General features: G+C 40.2%; 1 long non-coding RNA gene across 2 annotated transcripts in view; it reads left to right on the top strand.

Moving 5' to 3' along the window:
• Positions 1 to 20,847, top strand: part of LOC142142960 (uncharacterized) — a 74,026-nt gene that overhangs the window by 43,255 nt on the left and 9,924 nt on the right. The window contains exon 2 of one of the 2 annotated variants that reach the window (XR_012689424.1): positions 20,551 to 20,612. This is a non-coding gene — a long non-coding RNA (uncharacterized LOC142142960). Of the gene's footprint in view, positions 1 to 20,462; positions 20,613 to 20,847 lie in introns of those variants that run through there. The other variant, XR_012689423.1, reaches the window with a different exon arrangement.

Below are 20,847 nucleotides of genomic sequence, written 5' to 3'. Positions count from 1 at the left end.
AGTGGGGTAAGCCACTGGGAGATAATTTCCCTCATTTTCTCTAATATGTTGGCAGCGTTGTGCCTCTTATTAAAGCCTGTAATGCACAATGTTGCCTGCCTTTGCATGAGCAGCCATTTTGTAGATGCTGCTACTGATGCAGCTGTTGCTGTTGCTGCGGAAGGGGATGCATCTACCCAGTGGGCTGTCACAGTCATATAGTCCTTCGTTTGCCCAGAACCACTTGTCCACATGTCCGTGGTTAAGTGGACAGTGGGTACAACCGCATTTTTAAGAGCACTGAGGACACTTGATCGTACTTCTCTGTACATTTTTGGTATCGCCTGCCTAGTGAAGTGGAATCTCGAGGGGATTTGGTACCGGGGACACAATACCTCCATCAACCCTCTAAATCCCACTCCACTGATGGCGGACACCGGGCGCACGTCTAACACCAACATTGCAGTTACAGCCGCAGTTATACGCTTTGCAATAGGGTGACTACTATCGTATTTGGTGGTCATGGCAAACGACTGTTGGACGGTCAATTGTTTGGTGAAAGACTTAGCGGTCTTACGACTTCCCCTCTGGGAAGATGACCGACTAACAGCAGCAACAGCAGCAGTGGCAGTAGTAGGCGTACCGCTGCAGGATTCCTCGGATGAATCCCGTATTGAGGAGGACTCAGTCTGGCTGGTGACTTGGGCTGCAGGACTGAATCTGATGGAGATTGTGGAGGAAGTTGACGAGGAGGGTGTTGCTGGTGTGTATCCAACTGGACCACGGGATTTAGGTGTCCCTGTACCAATGAGGGTCCTAGCCCCAGTTCCTGAACTAACCACTGAACTATGAAGGTTATTCAGGTGACGTATAAGGGAGGATGTTCCTAGGTGGGCAAGATCCTTACCCCTGCTTATTTGAGCTTTACATAAGCTACATATTGCCATACATTGGTTGTCTGGATTTGGATAAAAATAACTCCAGACCGAAGAGGTGCATTTTTTGGTCTTCTGACCAGGCATGACGATGGGCTTTTTCATCCCATGGACATCAGCTGTTTCCCCCCCTGGTGCCTCATTTACAATAACCACATCACCATCCTCATCATCAAGTTCCTCCACAGCGCCAGCTACATCATCAATAGCCTCCTCCCGAGCCACCTCTTCCCGTACAGTGATGGGAAGGTCAGGCTTGACAACCACCAACACCCTTGGACTCGCCTTGGGGATTTGTGATAATTTCTCTTTAGATGGCAGAGTTGTTTGCTGTTTTGTTGCTGACAGCATAACTCTCTTCAATTTTTTGTAGGGGGGGGGAGGAGGAGGAGGGCTAAGATCCGTGGGTGAAGCTGAACCACTAGTCATGAACACGGGCCAGGGCCTAAGCCGTTCCTTGCCACTCCGTGTCGTAAATGGCATATTGGCAACTTTACGTTTCTCCTCAGATGATTTTAAGTTTCTCTTTTTGCTACTTTTTCTTAACTTGGGCTTTTTGGATTTTACATGCCCGGTACTACGAGATTGGGCATCGGGCTTGGAAGACGACGTTGGTGGCATTTCATCGTCTATGTCATGACTAGTGGCAGCAGCTTCAGCATTAGGAGGAAGTGGGTCTTGATCTTTCCCTACTTTATCCTCCAAATTTTTGGTCTCCATTATATGTAGCACAAGATACTGCAGAATGTGTGAACTTGGTAATATTGCAGTACCAATGGACTTATAATGCTGGATTGGTTTTGCAAATTTGGTTATAATTATTATATATTTTTTTTTTTTTTTAATTTTTTATTTTTTTTTACTTTTTTTTTATTTTTTACAAACTTGGGAATAATGGGGAAATAACTATGCCCTTAGAAGCACAGAGCACAGGACACAGCACCACTGGACTGAACAGGACACGGCACAGGACCCAGCAGCACTACGGAACTCAGCAGGACAGAGCACAGGACACAGCACCACTGGACTGATACTGCAGAATGTGTAAACTTTGTAATATTGCAGTACCACTGGACTTTTACTGCTGAATGTGTGAACTTGGTAATATTGCAGTACCAATGGACTTATAATGCTGGATTGGTTTTGCAAATTTGGTTATAATTATTATATATTTTTTTTTTTTTTAAATTTTTTATTTTTTTTTACTTTTTTTTTATTTTTTACAAACTTGGGAATAATGGGGAAATAACTATGCCCTTAGAAGCACAGAGCACAGGACACAGCACCACTGGACTGAACAGGACACGGCACAGGACCCAGCAGCACTACGGAACTCAGCAGGACAGAGCACAGGACACAGCACCACTGGACTGATACTGCAGAATGTGTAAACTTTGTAATATTGCAGTACCACTGGACTTTTACTGCTGAATGTGTGAACTTGGTAATATTGCAGTACCAATGGACTTATAATGCTGGATTGGTTTTGCAAATTTGGTTATAATTATTATATATTTTTTTTTTTTTTAAATTTTTTATTTTTTTTTACTTTTTTTTTATTTTTTACAAACTTGGGAATAATGGGGAAATAACTATGCCCTTAGAAGCACAGAGCACAGGACACAGCACCACTGGACTGAACAGGACACGGCACAGGACCCAGCAGCACTACGGAACTCAGCAGGACAGAGCACAGGACACAGCACCACTGGACTGATACTGCAGAATGTGTAAACTTTGTAATATTGCAGTACCACTGGACTTTTACTGCTGAATGTGTGAACTTGGTAATATTGCAGTACCAATGGACTTATAATGCTGGATTGGTTTTGCAAATTTGGTTATAATTATTATATATTTTTTTTTTTTTTAAATTTTTTATTTTTTTTTACTTTTTTTTTATTTTTTACAAACTTGGGAATAATGGGGAAATAACTATGCCCTTAGAAGCACAGAGCACAGGACACAGCACCACTGGACTGAACAGGACACGGCACAGGACCCAGCAGCACTACGGAACTCAGCAGGACAGAGCACAGGACACAGCACCACTGGACTGATACTGCAGAATGTGTAAACTTTGTAATATTGCAGTACCACTGGACTTTTACTGCTGAATGTGTGAACTTGGTAATATTGCAGTACCAATGGGCTTATACTGCAGGATTGGTTGTGAAAATTTTGTGGTAATTAAAAAATATTAAAGTAGTTTTTGGTATTTTATAAAAAAAACTTTTTTTTATTTTTTTAAACACAGGGGAATATTGGGGAAATAACTATGCCCTTAGAAGCACAGAGCACAGGACACAGCACCACTGGACTGAACAGGACACAGCACAGGACCCAGCAGCACCACTGACCTCAGAAGGACAGAGCACAGCACACAGCACCACTGGACTGATACTGCAGAACACAGCACAGCACAGCACAGCACAGCACAGCACAGCACTAAGCAGCACAGCACAGCACAGCACAGCACAGCACTAAACAGCACAGAACTAAACAGCACAGAACTAAACAGCACAGAACTAAACAGCACAGAGGACCACCTAACACACCCTCCCTCTACCCTGATCAATGCCCGAGTGAAGATGGCGGCGACTAGCGGGGAATTTATAGGATCCGAGTATCGCGAGATCCGACAACGGGATTATGAGTCAGAGCCTCAGTTTCACTTTTGAATTTGGCGCCAATACCCGGATCTGTCTCGGATCCGACTCGGATCCGCAACGTTCGGGTGGGCTCGGATTTCAGAAATCCGAGCGCGCTCATCCCTATTGCAAATGTATTGAGAGTATAGATTCAACAGATCTATCCGTTCCTCTTTCATCTAGTTCCACATATTCAGTGACCATAAAAAATAATGAATCAGGATAGGAAATGCGGTGGTCTTTAAACTGCCTATGAACAATATGGTTAGACACTTTGGGGCTGATGCAGGGTGGCACTCTGGTTTGCGTAGCATATTTTGGTGAAATCACATCTGATTTCACCCAAATCAAGAGTGATTTGGGTGAAATCACTCTTTTTTATAGTATTGAGTCTTCCATGGACATGTTTAATTAAAATCATGTAAATATATTTCAAACTCCTAAAATTTTTCCTTAGATCTTTCCCAAACTGTAATAATGTCGTCAATGAATCGCTTAAATATTCCAACATTTTCATTAAAACGATTATCATTAAAAATATATTTATCCTCTAATTGCCCCATACATAAATTATGTTAAAAGATAAAGTTTGAGTTCACTAGTGCGCTTCAAAAAGATTGCTGCTCGATAGTATCCTATAATTATATCCTCCGTCCAGACTCCCATCCCACCATAACCTCTCTTTTGTCATCAACAGCACCACCATCTCCTCTGTCACCCAACTCCGCTGTCTGGGTGTCACCCTCGACTCCTCTCTCTCTTTTGCCCCCCATATTCACTCCCCTGCCCAAGCCTGTCGCTTCCAACTTCGCAACATCGCCTGCATCCGTCCCTTTCTCTCTCAGGATGCTGCCAAGACTATCATCCATGCACTCATCATCTCCCGCCTGGAATACTGCAACCTCCTCCTCACTGGCCTCCCCCACTCACATCTCTCCCCCCTCTGCTCTGTACTCAATGCGGCCACAAGACTTATCTTCCTCTCACACCGCTCCTCCTCTGCCTCCCTTCTCTGCCTCGCCTTACACTGCCTTCCCTTACCCTACAGAATCCTTTTCAAACTCCTCACCACCACTTACAAGGCTCTCTCCCACTCTACAGCCCCCTACATCTCTAACCTCCTCTCCATTCACACTCCTGCCTGCTCCCTGCGCTCAGCCAATGATCGACGCCTCTCCTCCACTCTTACCACCTCTTCCCACTCCAGAATCCAAGATTTTTCCCGTGCTGCCCCCCTTTACTGGAATGACCTCCCTCGTTCCATCCGCCTCTCTTCTACTCTGTGCTCCTTCAAACGTGCACTGAAAACCCACCTCTTCCTTAAAGCCTACCAACCATCCGCATAACCCCTTCATCTCCTCCACTCGCTCTCTCCCTTGCCTCATCTGGCTCCCCTTGTGCCTGTTCTGTTTTCCCTCCCTTAGGATGTAAGCTCACTTGAGCAGGGTCCTCTTTCCTCCTGTCTCCTCACCTGTTCTTCTGCTCCGTGTTTATTGCTTTAACCTGCCTGGAGCTCCTGAAGTACGGGTATCTCTGTTTATTGTTTTGTACTGTTTCACCTTGTATAGTGTACTGTTTGTATGGTGTACGGCGCTGCGGAAATCTTGTGGCGCCTAACAAATAAAGGATAATAATAAATAATAATATAATGACCATACATCAGTCAATAAAGCACAATATAGCATGCAACAAAAAGATAAGACAACAAATCAAGTGCTACCCTTTTCAAATAGATAATAAGGAATAAGAATACTTATATATTTTGTGGTGAATAGAAAGATTCCCATGTTTTTTACAGGTGATCCACACAATGTAAAAGACAAAAAACCAACATACAAATAATACTGCAATCCTATTTGTACAAAATAAAATGTCATATACAATTCAATAAATTGGTAAAAATAAGAGAATGCACATAGTTCTCCAAAGTGCTGGAACCCTTTTGTAGGAAAACTTACACCACACAAACTTGCAAGTGTGCCTTCATAAATATATTACCCTTCATTGTGAAGTTTCCCTTTAGGTATAAGGCTTACTAGATATATGCTTGAAAATCATATCTCTGGAGTTCTTTAAATCTTCAATTAGACCAGTACCAGGTATCTGACAACGTTCTCGAGGGTATTTTACCAAAGTAAAAAATAACAGAATAAAACACAATCTAGTGTAATATGTTTTGATTACATTTCATAGGCAAATTAATTAAAACACTAGACATACATACATTTTAAAAACAAATAAAAAGATTAGTGCAGGGACTGCTACTGGATATTGAAAGATAACAGGCACATCATATAAAATGCTGTTTTGGTCCCAGGATCGAGCGATAGCCAATTCCTCTCAAAGATATAGTATTTTTGGCAGGTGGATCTGTAGCACATAACTTGCACTTTTCAACGCGTTTCAGCCCAAGTGTGTGTCTTTCTCAAGGTATTTGTTGTCCCATATATAAATAAGCAAATCTTGCCACAAATGACATACCCATTTCTGAATATCTATAGAAAAAAATCATACTGAAAATTAAAATAGTTATTTTTAAAAGATAGCTCGTTTATTTGGATCCATTGACAAAAAAATAATTAGTTTGCTCTAAAACCTTATCATGTAAAATACTTGTATATAGTGCATGAGCATAAATTGTGCATCATTTGAAATTCTGATCCCACTTCAAACCATTAAGCCAGTGCAATACATCCATGGAGTCCTTTAACTATGACTCCAATTTTAATATATATTTTGTGAGATATGTATCCACATAAAATTTTTTAGATGTACTGTAGCTGACAGAGATTTTAGATGTAATTGCCCTGGCCTACCTGGAGGGTTCTCTATGCACTTATGGTATTTGGGTAGAAATAAAATAAAACTAGTGTCCTATTGTATTGAATTTTGAGATATCGATACTTGTCCTTATCCAATATATGTTTTGTGAACCCCCTAATTAATACATTCTCAAGCTCATTCGCCACTCATTTTTCTGGGTCCATTGGTATTTTAATATAAGTGGTAATATCTAACAATGCCTATTAGCCTCCTTCAAATAATTCTCATAATCCGTAAGCAACAGACCTCCACCCTTATCCACTGCTATAATAATAATTTTATTATTATTTTCAAATTGCTTTAATGCCTGCCTTTCTTGTTTAGGATAGATTTCCCCTACTTTTATGGGTTCCATTGCAAGCCTTCTCAAAATATTTCCTGATAAGTTGAAATACATGTTTCAGTCTAAATTCCTTTAGATCTTATTGGATATAAAGTTGATTTAGGTTTCAGCCTAGTATTCATAGATACCTTGGTCCTGAGTCATTAAGGAGAGCAAAGCATAAAAAGGAGTAACTATGCACCTCATCAAAACCATGTTGCATTGGAGGGGAAGGTAAATTTAAAATGTGGGGACAGATGTATAGTTGGGGTAGAACATATCCTAGATCACCTTTAAATTTCAGTGTAAAAATAAAGCTATAAAGTTTTTGTGTGCTATATGAAAAAACAGACAGTGTTTGACTTATGTGGAAAATAATAAACTAATTTGCACCCCTTGCATTGCAACATGGTTTGTCCCAGAACATATTTACTCCTTTTTTTTGCTTTACTTTCCTTAATCACTCAGGCCCCTCGTCTCTACTTTCATAATTCTAGATTATAGATCCTGCTGTTTTGTATATGTTTTATTAATACATTTTTATGTAACTTGATACCTATTATTTAGGGTGTAGTACGAGTGATCAGCGCTGTAAACACTGACACTCTTTAATCCTCCACAATTATTCCTATACTGAACAGAGCGACGAAGAAAAAAAACTACATACTAGTAAAAAGACAGAGAGTAAATCTGAAGACAGGAGGTCGCGACTGTTGTAAATGATGTCATTTACAGCTGTGACTTGCAAAGTTCCGAATTTAAAGCGGCAACGCACGGAACCAGATAAGTGTTAGCTTTACATTTCTGTAAATTTGTGTAATGGCAAAGAGGTTGAGGGATTATTGAAATGAATAGATCATGGATGGATGTAGGTTTGTTACAAACAGATCTGGTGATCCATAGTGCACAGTTGAGGGGAAGAGAGTTAGTAGAGATATGTGGATAAGGTTGGCGGGATTGGAAGTACGAGATGGATGGAAAGGTTTAGTGTATAGCGAGGAGTGTAAGCAGATAATGGGGATTGTACAGGACACAGGGTAAGGTGAGATATCACCAGCAGCCATAAGAAGGAGCAGGGGAGGAGGATTTGTGAGTGGGAGGTTTATTTCTGTTTATTTAGGCTGGTGAGTGTGGTGGGTGCAGGAGACAAAACCGTTCATGTGTACAGACTAGCGGGGAGGGAGGAATAGGATGATGGAGAAAAAAGAGGAGTTTGGAGAGAAGTATGGTGACAGTAAATAGGAGAGACTGTAAACTGAATAGGTGCATGATGGAGAGATGTGAATGAATGTGTATTAGCTAGGGTAGGTAATCAGGGGTGCAGAGAGGGGGGTGGGGCGGGTACAAATTACTGGGGATGGGCCTGCCTGGGAGGCCCGGGCCCCACACTGTCTGATAAATAGTTTGTTTTTTTTAAAGGGATTTTAAAAAATATAAATATAAATAAATTTGCAAGCAGGTTTTTTGGGGAGGTCCCGGACAGTGTGTGATACTGTCCCAGAAGCTTGGAGAAAATGAAGGAGGAGCTTCAGCTCTGCCTGCACACTGAGTTCCAGTTCAGCTTAGGTAAGTATGCTGGGCTGGGAGTGGGGGAGTATGCTGTGTCTGGGGGGAATATGATGTGTCTTGGGGGGGTATGATGTGTCTCGGGGGGTTGTAATGTGACTGTGGGGGGGTTGTAATGTGACTGTGGAAGTAGCATGATGTGGCTGTAGGGGTGGCGTGATGTGTCTGTGGGGGGGGAGTGTAAAATATAATGTATCATTATAATGTAATACTGCATGCTAAAAATTAAGGGGTGCTCAAAAACCTTTAAATATATAAATACATGCATTTATTTATAATTTTTTGAAAATGTTTGTAAAATTATTGTATTATATTATGGGGGCACTATGTAATGCCACATTGTGCTGCATAAATGATTATATCCACCATTAACAATCAAATAGTATTGCCCAGTTAGTATAATTATATATTCATAGTCCCTCCATAACATAATACAATAATATTATCCCCATAATATAATGAAAAATAAAATTTGCCCCATAAGTTATTTATAAATTAATTTTGCCCTGTAATCAATAAATAATGAATGCACCATAATTTATATGCCAATGGTGCTTCCTCTTATGTTCTAAATGGCAAGAAAGCTAAAATGTCTCTTTTATTTTGGCCATTTGGATTGCGGTTTTGCAAACCCCAGCTTAGTAAATCTGACTGTTTGTATGTTCATCATTGTTAAAATCAAGATGGCAATTGGTGCAGTGGTGGTTTTTAAAAATGTCAATTCTGCTCATTTTAGTGGCAGTTTGGCCTTTAGTAAATTCAACGGTTTTAAATCCACCAGAAAAACAGAGGAAAACTGACGGTTTCATCAAACAGCTCTTTAGTAAATCTAACCCTCTGTCTCTGATTATGCTTACAGACAGGTTCTTCTCGCCGTGTTTCATGTTGTGGCTTTTAGCCTCACTTTCACTTCTGTCTTACTAGAAATATTAATTGCCACCTAAAGTGCCTCTTCCCCAGCAGTAACAATCCTCAATGTTGTCCTCCTGCTGTGGCCACAGATAATGCATAAATCTATAATATCTCCAACACTGTACAGTCCTGATATTATGGATTCCCGTGAACACGTTTCTCTGATCCTGTGTAAATATTTGCAATGTAGCACATGCAGGACTGCCATCAGGGGGGTTCGGCCAGTACTGCTGTGAGGGACCCGGACAGACTAGGGGGCCCGGACAGACCTCTCCATCTGTCGGGGCTCCCTGAACTGTCCAGGCCCCTCAGTATGGCTGACCGTGCTGCCCCTTCTTCTCTGCGATGCTGCAGCTCCGCCTCCCAGGCACTGATAGGCTGGGAGCGAGTCGTGGTGACCTCATCACTGCAGGCCGCGCTCCCAGTGTATCAGTGACCGGGAGCTGCAGCATTGCAGACAAGAGGTAAGTTAATTAGGTATTCATTTTATAGGAGAGAGGCAGATAGAAGAGGGGACATTAACTGTGCTTGGGGGAAGAGGGGGACCTTAACTGTGATTGGGGGGAGAGGGGGACATTAACTGTGGAGGAGGGGGGACATTAACTGTGACTGGGGGAGAGGGGGACATCTACTGTGATGAGGGAGAGGGGTTGCTGTAATCTAAAGAGGGAGCGGGGCACATGTATGGGTAGGGGGGCATATGTATGGGGAGGGGGGGCCCTGCCAGATTAATTAGTACTGGGCCCCACAGTTTCTGATGGCAGCCCTGAGCACATACACTTTAACACATGTACTTTGATTTCTCCAATGGTTTTTGTCCTATCCATAGGATTCTCTTATCTACATTGTTTTAAACAGTGCTCAGTCAGGAAATAGTAAAATGTGTTTAGTCAAAAACAATAACTATATCAATATAATAACACTAGTTATTCGGCAGACTCTGCATGATTGTAAAATATAAGAATATCTAATAATATTTTCATATTTTACCTTTCCTTCATAGAAACATAAAAACAGAATTTGGCAACAAAAAAACCTGTCTGTTTCCAAATACAAACATGTCTGTTAATAGATACCAAGCTAGTGTGTTAATTTGTCTACAATAATACATTATTTAGAAACATATTTTGCCATTATTTACTTTAATAACCAAATATATAGCTGTTTTGACTCTAGGTTGTGAATATATTAAATTGCTTTTATAGCTTGACCCTAAAACAATGATTCCGTAAATTATTGTTGGACATTAACAAACTTTTTTTTGTTTGTTTTCAGTTTGTTCAGTTTTTTATTATTATAAGATAAATCTAAGAAAGTCAAATTCTTTTTGTATAGGACAGTTCTGAGCATGTTTTCAATCATATGCCAGGAATACTGTATTTTGCTGTCCACATGGAGCAATTTTGTGGTACATTATGATTAATCCTCTGCTACTGTGGCTTATGTATGCCAAATTATGCATTTTAATTGGTCCCTTGCAGCTGCCTATAAACGATAAATCTTAAATGTCCTTGCTAGAATATGTTTATAGTTTTTTAATTTAGTTTGCAGAATTCTGTTTGTTTTTTGTGCTGTTTTGGCAATAAATTATAAAACACATTTGTATTTTAACTTGTAGATGATTTATTTTATCTAATTATTTTTTTTACATTAATTTTTATTTCTTTTGTTGCCTCACAGCGCTGGGGTTATGGGTTCAATTGCCACCATAACACTAACTGCGTGGAGTTTCTTCGTGTTTGCAAGTATTTTCTCCAGGTTACGGCTATGGTTTTCTTCCGCACACTCCAAAAACATACTGGTGGGTTAATTGGGTTCTGGCTAAATGGGCGTTTCTGTGTTTTCAGCAAATTTGGACTATAAGGACCAATGGGTTCTTATCCTTTGCAGCACTGTAAATAGTTTTGAGTCCTATTGGGAGAAAGGTGCTATATAAAGAATTATTATTATTAGTAGTAGTAATAGTAGTATTACTATTATTATACATTTTACTGTAGCCAGACTGCATTTATTAAGGCATGACAATCCACCCAGCTCTTTCCAATGTGAAGAAGTAAACTATTGCACCTACACAATTGTTACCATCTTCGCATGTTAAGCTATGCTCTTACCAATATACATGACAAATAGGCCTATGATTTCACCAAAGAGTAGAAAACGACATTTGAGCTGCACTTTTTGAAACCATGATCATATATGACCCATCATGTGAGTGCAGCTTGGTTAGGGTCATTCAGAGTGATCAGCAGTTTCCTTGACAGACACACTCTAGTGCAGCTGGCCTGGCTGCATCTCATCTCCTTTCCACTTAGGACTTTCTCTACTAAAAAACTGTACATTGATATGTCTTTATTTTATGTCAGTTATTTAACTGCTATTGCCATTATAAAACTTTATCTTTAAACAGTAGTAGACATGGCATGAAAAATAACATCACTACCCACGTTCATAGTATGTTTTTCAGCAATCATTATTCTGTCAACTAAAGGATTACAGGAGATAAGTTTGCCTACACTCCAATAGTCGCATTTACCTCAACTGGTTAGTGACAAGAATATTCTACATAATCTGTTCATATTCATATGTTAAATTCTGGCTTAAACTCAATGTGGAATATATCTATCCCTCATGTGATAGATGCAGACCATCCCTACTATTATACTAACATAGAACTATTCTATAGCTGATCTTGAGAACTACTTACCAATTAGATTAAACACATGCAGGCCACCTGGCAACTGCTTGTCAGATTCAAATGTCTAATTAAACTGTATTAAAGACTATGTTATAAGTGAGAAACTTAGTTGCCTTCATAAAGCCCAATGACGCAAGCAAATCCTCAGATTGCAGCTGACTGCCTGCATTGGAGGGCTCCAGGAAGTCTGGCTAAAGCTGGAGATCAACAAAGGGCTTCAATTTGTTTGTCCATTAAAGGCAACTCCCTTAAATTGAGGGCTATCCCTGAATTAACTCATGAGTGTCCTTTTGGACTTTGCGTGCTTGGGTGCTCTGATAAGTCCAGGTAAAGATAGCTCTGTTGCATATTGAAGGATCTAGTGATACTTAAAAACCCACCTGGCGACATTTAAGAATATGAAGACCGTTTATTGCAATAGATTTTTATATTGAGAGATACAACCCAATCAAGTTATGGCTACTTAATATACTTCTCCTTGGCTTATTCAGGACCTATTACTGCAATGTGATTTTTTTAATCAAACATTACAGAATCTATGATATGTGCGATCAAACCCAAATAGGTAATAATATTAAGCATATTATTTCTGGTAACCTTTGCATAATGTCTCATAATCAGTGTGGCTTAATGCAAGTTTTAATGTATCTCAATATATATAATATGCCATTACCATAGCATGGACGTATTTTTTATATATCAGGATTGGATCAGATTGCTGGGCTTGTGAAGGTAAAAGTTACTGCTGCTTAATCTACACGAAGGAGGAATAAAAAACAATTTACTGTCTGTATATAAACTGAAAGAGGAACACAAAAAGTGACTGACAGAGCTGCATCTCTAGTATCAGCAGGATAGGAACTTTCATTTTGCAAAATTGAACGAGATGTAGGCAACCAATAAACAGAAATCAATCAGTTTACAGAACTATGTACAAGTATAAGCAAAAGTCATTCAGCTCTTCCTTATTTCTTTTTGAGAGAAATAAAAAAAAAAATATAGACATTAAAAAGATGCTTAAAAGAACATAAGAATGACAGAAACAGAGAGGGCACTGGAAAAAGTGGCCCATCAGAAATAAAAAATAAAATAAACCTTAACTTGAGCCCTTATGAGCGAGTCCTGTGGAGTAGTAGATAGAGGAATGTTGTCTAACTTTTAAACAAAGAGAACATGAACAAATGTAAAAAGAAAAGATAAAATCTTCAAGAGGGTTTTAAGGAAAAAGACAAACTCACACTAAGGGCTTAATGTATCTAATCACCTAAAAATGAGAAGTCAAATTGTTAACCATTGCAACCGATCAGATTTCAGATATAATTTATCTTTTACATTCTAGAGTATAATAGAGTCTGATTGGTTGCTATGGGCAATACCTTTGCATTTCCTTTTTAGAAGGTTTGATACATTTACCCATAAGTGGGAATGAGAGAGGTGGTGAAATAAAAATGTTGAAAGAGACTCTCTTAGCAATGCAATACGGAAAATCAGCAGTCCCTTTAGAACTGAAGCAGAAGTTTGATCAGGACCTAATTTAGCGTTAAAAGCAAAGCATGAAAAGGAGCAAATTTTCACCTTGGCAACCCATGTTGCTCTGCAGCGGGGCAGGGGACAAATTTAAAATGTGCACAGAGATTTAGGGAGGAGCCATGTCTCAGTGTAACTCGAACCTGCAGTGCAAAAATAAAGCTGTATTTGTTCGCTACATGCAAAAGCACCAGCGTTTTTCCTGACATACAAACAAGGCCGGATTAACAGAATGGAGGCCCCTGGGCTAAGGGGGCCCCCATTCCCCCATGAGGCCCCCCCTTCATTAGCAGCCTGGCCCCCCTGTTAGGCGACTGACCCCCCACCCCTTCCCAAGCGCTTACCTTCTCCTACCACTGTAGTCCTCCTTCCGCGGCACGCTGTTAGCTTACTGAGGAGATCTCGTGACACTCTCGCGAGATCTCCTCAGTAAGGAGATTACTGAGCGCCAGAGAAGGAGGACTGCAGTGACTGCTCTGTCAAGGGTCCCCTGGATGCCCGAGGCCCCTGGGCTGTAGCCCAGTTAGACCTCGGGTTAATCCGGCTCTGCATACAAAATATATAAAATAAATGCAAATGCACCCCTTGCATTGCAACATGGTTTGTCAAGGAGCAAATTTGCTCATTTTGCTTTGCTTCCATCTCTAAATGAGGCCCTCAGTGAGGAGGAAACTATTTCTGTTAAATATGCAGAAGAACATGCAAAGGTAAAGGTTTGCTTCTTGAAGGTAGCATTGAAGTAATGGTAAATTAAAAAGAATCAACAAGTACTGCAGGATAAGATGGTGGACTCGGTCATTTCCAAGAAGTACAAATACGCGAGAAGACGATCAAACTTGACTATCTAGAGGAAGTAAAAGTCGTAACAAGGTTTCCGTAGGTGAACCTGCGGAAGGATCATTAACGAGAATCCCGGCCGGGAAGAAGGCCGCGGAGAGAGAGAGAGAGAAAGAGGGGGGCCCCCGCCTGGGGGCCCGGAACCCACCGACGCAGGAAGACGAGGGGGACGGAGAGCCGGGTGAAGGCCGACGGGCGCCGCGGGCGACCCGGCGGCAGGCGGCGGGACTGGAGGAGACGGGGCCGTCTGCGCAAAAAAAAACAGGAGCACAAACATAAACATGTACAAGTTGCTGAGAACCTCTCTGAGCAATTGGAGCAGAAAAAAATGAGTGAAATGGAACTTAAAATGGGTCAGTGAAGCTCTGGAGAGTGAGCATAATGAGAAAGCCAATGAGGTGAAGACTTTTCTAAAGGGCACGATGGAAGCTCTGGGGAAATGTAGACTTAATATTCCCAAACAAACTTCCAAAGATAAATCTTTATTTGCAATAACATTCAGCATTGGCAGATGATTCACATGAGAAGTGGTCAGTGAGGAAGTAGAAAGCAGAAAATAAACAAGCAAAATTTGGGGAAATCAGGAAGAAAGATCAAAAGATCTTTGCAAAAAAAACTTATATAAATAATACTTCTAACAAAAGATCAAGTTTTTTTTTCATTACAAAAAAGAATGAAGTGCCAGTAAATAAAATAGGTTTGGTAAAATGCTGAGAAAATAAGCTTGGCAGCTGTATAACACAGGCTTAATAAAGACAACTTCACAATCAACATGGGGAAAACTCCTATTGAGAGCAAAGTTGTAAGTAAGAGTTAAAGAAACTCTGATAGTAAAGTTGAGTAAAGATTAATTATGCATATGTAACATGAAATGTAGTGAACCATGAGTTTATAGGTTGAAGCACCATCCAGTTATGGAACAAGGACTTTGATGTGTGTGGCCTTAGCCCAGGGTCTCTCACCCCATAGGTTGTGAGCTGTGACGGTGATTATGGTGGTTGCAGCCTAGGTGATGCTACTTTTCAACCTGATCATGACATGGAATTCGGGATCTGCCCTAACATAATTGAAAAGGTGTGTAACCTGCAGCTCAGTAGGAAGCTCAGGCAGCTCTGTGTGGACACAGAGCTAAAAATGTACACACAGCTAAAAATGTACTTTTTATGAAGCTAATTAAAGCTCATATTTATTAAAAACTATTCTATTTGAAACTCTATGATACTTTCTTTTAGACTCTGAAGCCCCTGTCCCAATGTGTTGGGGCTGTTCTTTAAGCTTTTGGCTACATTTGGATCAGTAATGAGGTCACACAGTGTTACTATTTCTGGGTCTCCTGTCTGGCGTTAGATTTCTAAAGATTTCCCTACCTCAATAAAGATGTGCAAGGACTATCATCTCTAGATAGAGTCAATTTAAATATAGAAGCCTACAATTCTGCTAAGAATATTTTTTAATTTGTGATACAACATATGATGGTGAGGGTTTATACATCTTTCATAAAATGTTATATCTATCAGAAATACACCAAATAAGGTTAGTCCATCACATTTCCATCCAAAGATATTAATAGAGAGGATATACATATGTCTACCTTCCACTGACAGGCCATATCATCCTAATTCTGAAAATTGTTATTCCTATGTATTGTCATTTGTATATCTGTATTATAGAATATACAGCTTGTATTCATTTAAAACACATTTTATATTGTTATAAAGAATCTTTGGCTCATGCATATAGATAACTTATAGCTTATTACTATTGCTACAGCTTGCTTTGTGATGTTTGAAGTTAGCTAAATGACAGAAATGGGAAAGCGTCCCTTTTGGGTGACATGCATAATATGTTCTAAATCCAGAATACACATGTAATGGACTTCAATTCACCAAATACATGGATAAAACAATGTAATTTAGAGGTTTTTTAAGTTTTACAGTAATGAGTGAAATCAACTCCACAGCTGTGCTGTTTAACACTACCATAGCTTGTTCCATGACAAATGCTTTACCATCTGAATAGGTATGCACCAAAAGACAAAACCCATCCAAAACTGTGCTTAGATTAAGAAAAGTAGCCAATGTTCAATAGCTACTTTAACTTGCTCAATGCAACACAATCCTTTAAGCATTATACCAATTAACTAAGGCAAATACCCCTACAAACATTTTTACACCCATTCACAAAGAATAGCAGACAAATCATAATCCCCAAGATATTGCAGTCAACTTTGCTCCTGGACCCTTGAGACCCGGCCACTTAGTCCAATTTTCTTCCTCTCTACCAGTGTTTTAGGAAACCGATACAAAGTCTCTCTGCTCCAGCAGGCCCACCAAGCTAGCAAACTTACAGGGTGATGCGCTCAGGAAGTGTGAATGTACCCTAGTCAAGCATAATCCAACAGCTCCCCACCACAACAACCTCTACATTTAGATTTTCCTTTCCACTCTGAACCACCTGTTCAAGGGCTGTGTTCCTCCAGTTAGATTTCCCACACTACCAAAACTAGTTCATAGGTGGGTTTAGATGTATCACCCCTGAGGGATTAGCAGTTATCATAAATGGCTCTAAGAGAGTTTTTTCTTTCATTCCCCAGTTAACCACCTGCTATTATGACTCTGGGCTGTCTATCTGGTCACCACTCAGAATAATGGGGACCTATTCAAACTAAATAATGGTCTGGGCCTGGATAAGGGCTAGGTAATTCCAAATTTAGTCCCTGGCATTCTTTTTCCCTGAGAACCAGCTTTTCAGCTGTCAGCTGATTGGGACTTCCCGTCTAAGCGGTGATAGAGGATACTGCAGCCCTTTCAGTTCATGACAGGTATGGGACCCTCCCAATAATTAACCATAACCTCCCTCATAACATAATAGCAATAACAATCTAATAATATCCTTTGACCTAGGCTAAAACAATGGATTAACCTGAATGTGTACACATATTGGCAAAGTCATGATAATCAAAATACAATATATTCCAGTTTAAAACATACATAATAAATATATGATTTAAACATAATTGGGAAACCCGTGGAAGAAAAAGGGCTAGAAAAATACATATTTCTTTAGTTCACAAGGTGAACGTAACCCCTTGTTTCATCACAGTGATGATGACTGAAGTTTTAGTAAAAATATTAAATAAACAATTGTACCCCTGCCCAGAAGCAGCAACCAATATGAATCCTCATAGATTGGTAAGTTACCACTAATGCACAGGGGGCAATGGCAGTGGGGACCCCTACAAAAATGGTTACTTGCACCAGATTATGCCCCACTTGGCTGGTCACACTATAACAGGTAAGCCCACATCTCAAGTGTAGTTTATAGCACTCCCAAGGAGTGAAAATTTTGGAACTCACCAAACTTGGAGAACTTGGCAACAAAAGAGAAATAGATTAATCAGAATAGATTAATCAGAAGACAGAATGAAGCACAGCCACAGCACGGGAGAGCAAGTACAATGAGGACGTGCTATTGAGCTAGGCAAAGACACAGGCAGAGTGTGACATTCTGCCAGTTTTACAGAGAAAGTTGCCAACTTGCCAAAAGAGCTGCCAATCTATCAGGAAACCTGGCAGGTTACTTGAGGAATTTACCCAACCAACAAGAGGAAATGTCGATTCTAGAGAAAGTATGTCATTGACAGAATAATCTGCCAGGAATCCTGCACAAGCTACCGAAGATACAATGGGAGTCCATATCCAGATCAGGGGTCCAGTGAGAATCCAGATCCAGCTATCAGGAAACAAAAGATGTTCTAGTGCTCTAATAAGAAACAACATATAATTCACTATATTTCAGCATATACAAAAGGCATAGCGCATCTCCTATACATGAGACCCTAGCCTGTGTAACAACCAGTGGCAGATCCGGGGGGGGCGATCGGGGCGATCGCCCCCCCTAGCAGACACTTGCTGCCGATGGCTGCACAGTATGTGCAGGTCCATCCAGCCGTGACAGGCAGGGACAGTGTGCTGCCCGGCTGCTCTGAAACACAATCAGAGCAGCCGGGCAGCACACTGTCCCTGCCTGTCACGGCTGGACGGACCTGCACATACTGTGCAGCTGTCGGCAGCCTAAACTGTTAGAAAGGGGCGGGGCCTAAATTGCCCCCCCTAAATCGCCCCGGGTACAGTAGTTTTCTAGATCCGCCCCTGGTAACAACAAATATTTTAAGGATGATGAAGTTAAAACCTACCGGATTTTCAATTTTTAAGGTATGCAGCATCTACGAAGAGAAGGGTCCAGGAGAGTCTGTACGTGTTCCAGTTGTTTTCACAGAATCTGGTTCCATTGCCATTGCTCCAGGTTCCCACTGCTGCTGTTACACAACTACTACATTATCATCTACAGAGGAGAGTTGCTGGAGAGCCATCCAGGCCTTTAATCAATGATTAAATAAACTTCCAGTCTTCCAGAAGTGCACAGTATCATATACAAACCTAACTGTCAGTATTGTGTCCTATTTGAGCATGAGGATTGGCGTTGTATTTACATAACTGCAAGTTTAGAAAAGTGGAGATGTTTTATCCAGCAGCCAATCAGAATCTTTGCCCCCCTGCAGCACAACATGGTTTTGCTAAGGGGCAGAATTGCAGCACCTAACTAGAATTACTCCTAAATCTAAATGAGGTCCTACATTTTTACAGTAGTTATAAATAAACTTTCTTAGGTTAAGTCTATACATCATTTTACAAATGTTTATTTGCACTTTGTCTAGGCTTCAATTGGTTAACTTTTCCTGACATTAGTATTCATCTCCCAAAATGTTTTGGGATATCATTGCTACAGCATATATTAGTTAATCACTGGATCAATACTTTTGATTGAAATACATGTGTTGAATCTAGCAAGCTATATTTACCTTGAGTACTTTGAAAAATTAGATACATTAAAGAACTGTGTTGAGGTTAGTAAAAATAAGACTTTCTATTTATTGGAACTTATTTGCTGGTTTATTTGTGTCATTGTGCCATCAGTTTGTATGTTTTAGTCTTGTATGGCATAAAATACATAGTATGTTTACTTTTACATATGGACTAGATAGTTATATTTTTTTTAACACTACCTTAGATGTGGTAATAACCAAAAGTTGTATACTTTCATGGGGACTGCTATATAGGGGAATTTAATACAAGAATCAGATTAGTAGATTAAGAGAGGCACATAAACAAAAATTCAAAATGCAAAATAAAAGCAACTTAAATAAAAACACCTATAGTTGCAGTGTCCATGTACAGTCATGAAAAATATAATCTCAAATTAGGCTCAAATGAGCAGTATGTTGGAGAAAAAAATGAATTGATTAAATGGGTGACCTATTTGTGATAGCAAGCAGTACTATGAGATGAAGTGTTCTTTTTTGCTGATACTTGTATTTCAGTCATAGTTCAAAAACAAGCAAAATGTAAAAATGTTTGCTCAAACAGATCATGATAAGGCATAATGGAAGCATTAAACACTGTGTTGGCAATTCAATTAGGTATAAGTTGCCTCACACATCATTTCTCAGTAAAAGAGATCAATACAATTATAATAAAGCTGTGGTGCTAATCAAGACTGAAAAAAGGGCTTGATTTCACAAGTATTTGCTTGCACTTCCAGGGCAGCTCAAATTTAATTGAATTGCTCACTGTATGTTTTGTGCAATAAAATATGCCCAATTGGATATGAAAAAAGTTATGTTTTTCAATTCATAAATGACCAGTTTTCACATTAAGGATAATTTCACTTTTTTAACACTTCCAATTAGTCTGATTCATTAGGGCATGTATCTGCTGATTTTGAGCGTATTGTATGCAAAATTACTCTTAGCATGCTCAGTACTAGGAGATATGGCCGAGAAATAGAAATATATTTTCGTGTATATAAGCAATGTTCATGCGACCAGGGACGCCGAGAGGGAAGAGAGCTGGTACTAATTAACAGGGCCCGGGCCCGCACTGCAGACAACAAGCTTATTTTTTTTTTGTCTCCCACATTCACCCGGCTGGGAAGAGTGGCATGATGGGTGATGTAGCTGAGAGGTGGCGTGATGTGTCTGGGTGGTGGTGTGATGGGTGATGTGTTTGGGGGGTGGTGTGATGTGTCTGGGGGGTGACGTGGTGTCTCTGGGAGGCGGCGTGATGGGTGATGTGGCAGGGGGTGGCGTGATGCGTAATGTAGTTGAAGGGTGGCATGATGTGACTGTGGAGGGTGTGATAAATGAAATATTTTATTTTAATGTATGTATTATATACTGCATGATCTGTGTCATGTACAGTGTTCACTTATTACTTGTTTTTCCATATTTACATTTTCCAACAGCTCCCAACATTCCAGGATCCATGCAAGAATCCAGTACAAGGTTGTGAAAGCTGCAATAACAGGTAGATGAAAGTAACACCATTTTAATACATAAGGTGGAACTGAATTAGCCACAAAGGGTCTTTGGAACGTCCGCGAGACACTTTTGTGGTGCAAGGGAAAATGAGTGGAGATTTCTACCATAAATGCCGGCAGTGTGTGCTGCGCAATGTCTGCGTGTCACATTGCCGGCAATTGAATTTCCACCAATATATCATGTCTAAAGAAGTGCAGCCATGCCCATGTTGACCACGCCCC

Source organism: Mixophyes fleayi, chromosome 3 (assembly GCF_038048845.1).
Source record: "Mixophyes fleayi isolate aMixFle1 chromosome 3, aMixFle1.hap1, whole genome shotgun sequence".
Lineage (NCBI taxonomy): Eukaryota > Metazoa > Chordata > Amphibia > Anura > Limnodynastidae > Mixophyes > Mixophyes fleayi.
This window is presented reverse-complemented; position numbering and strand designations above follow the sequence as displayed.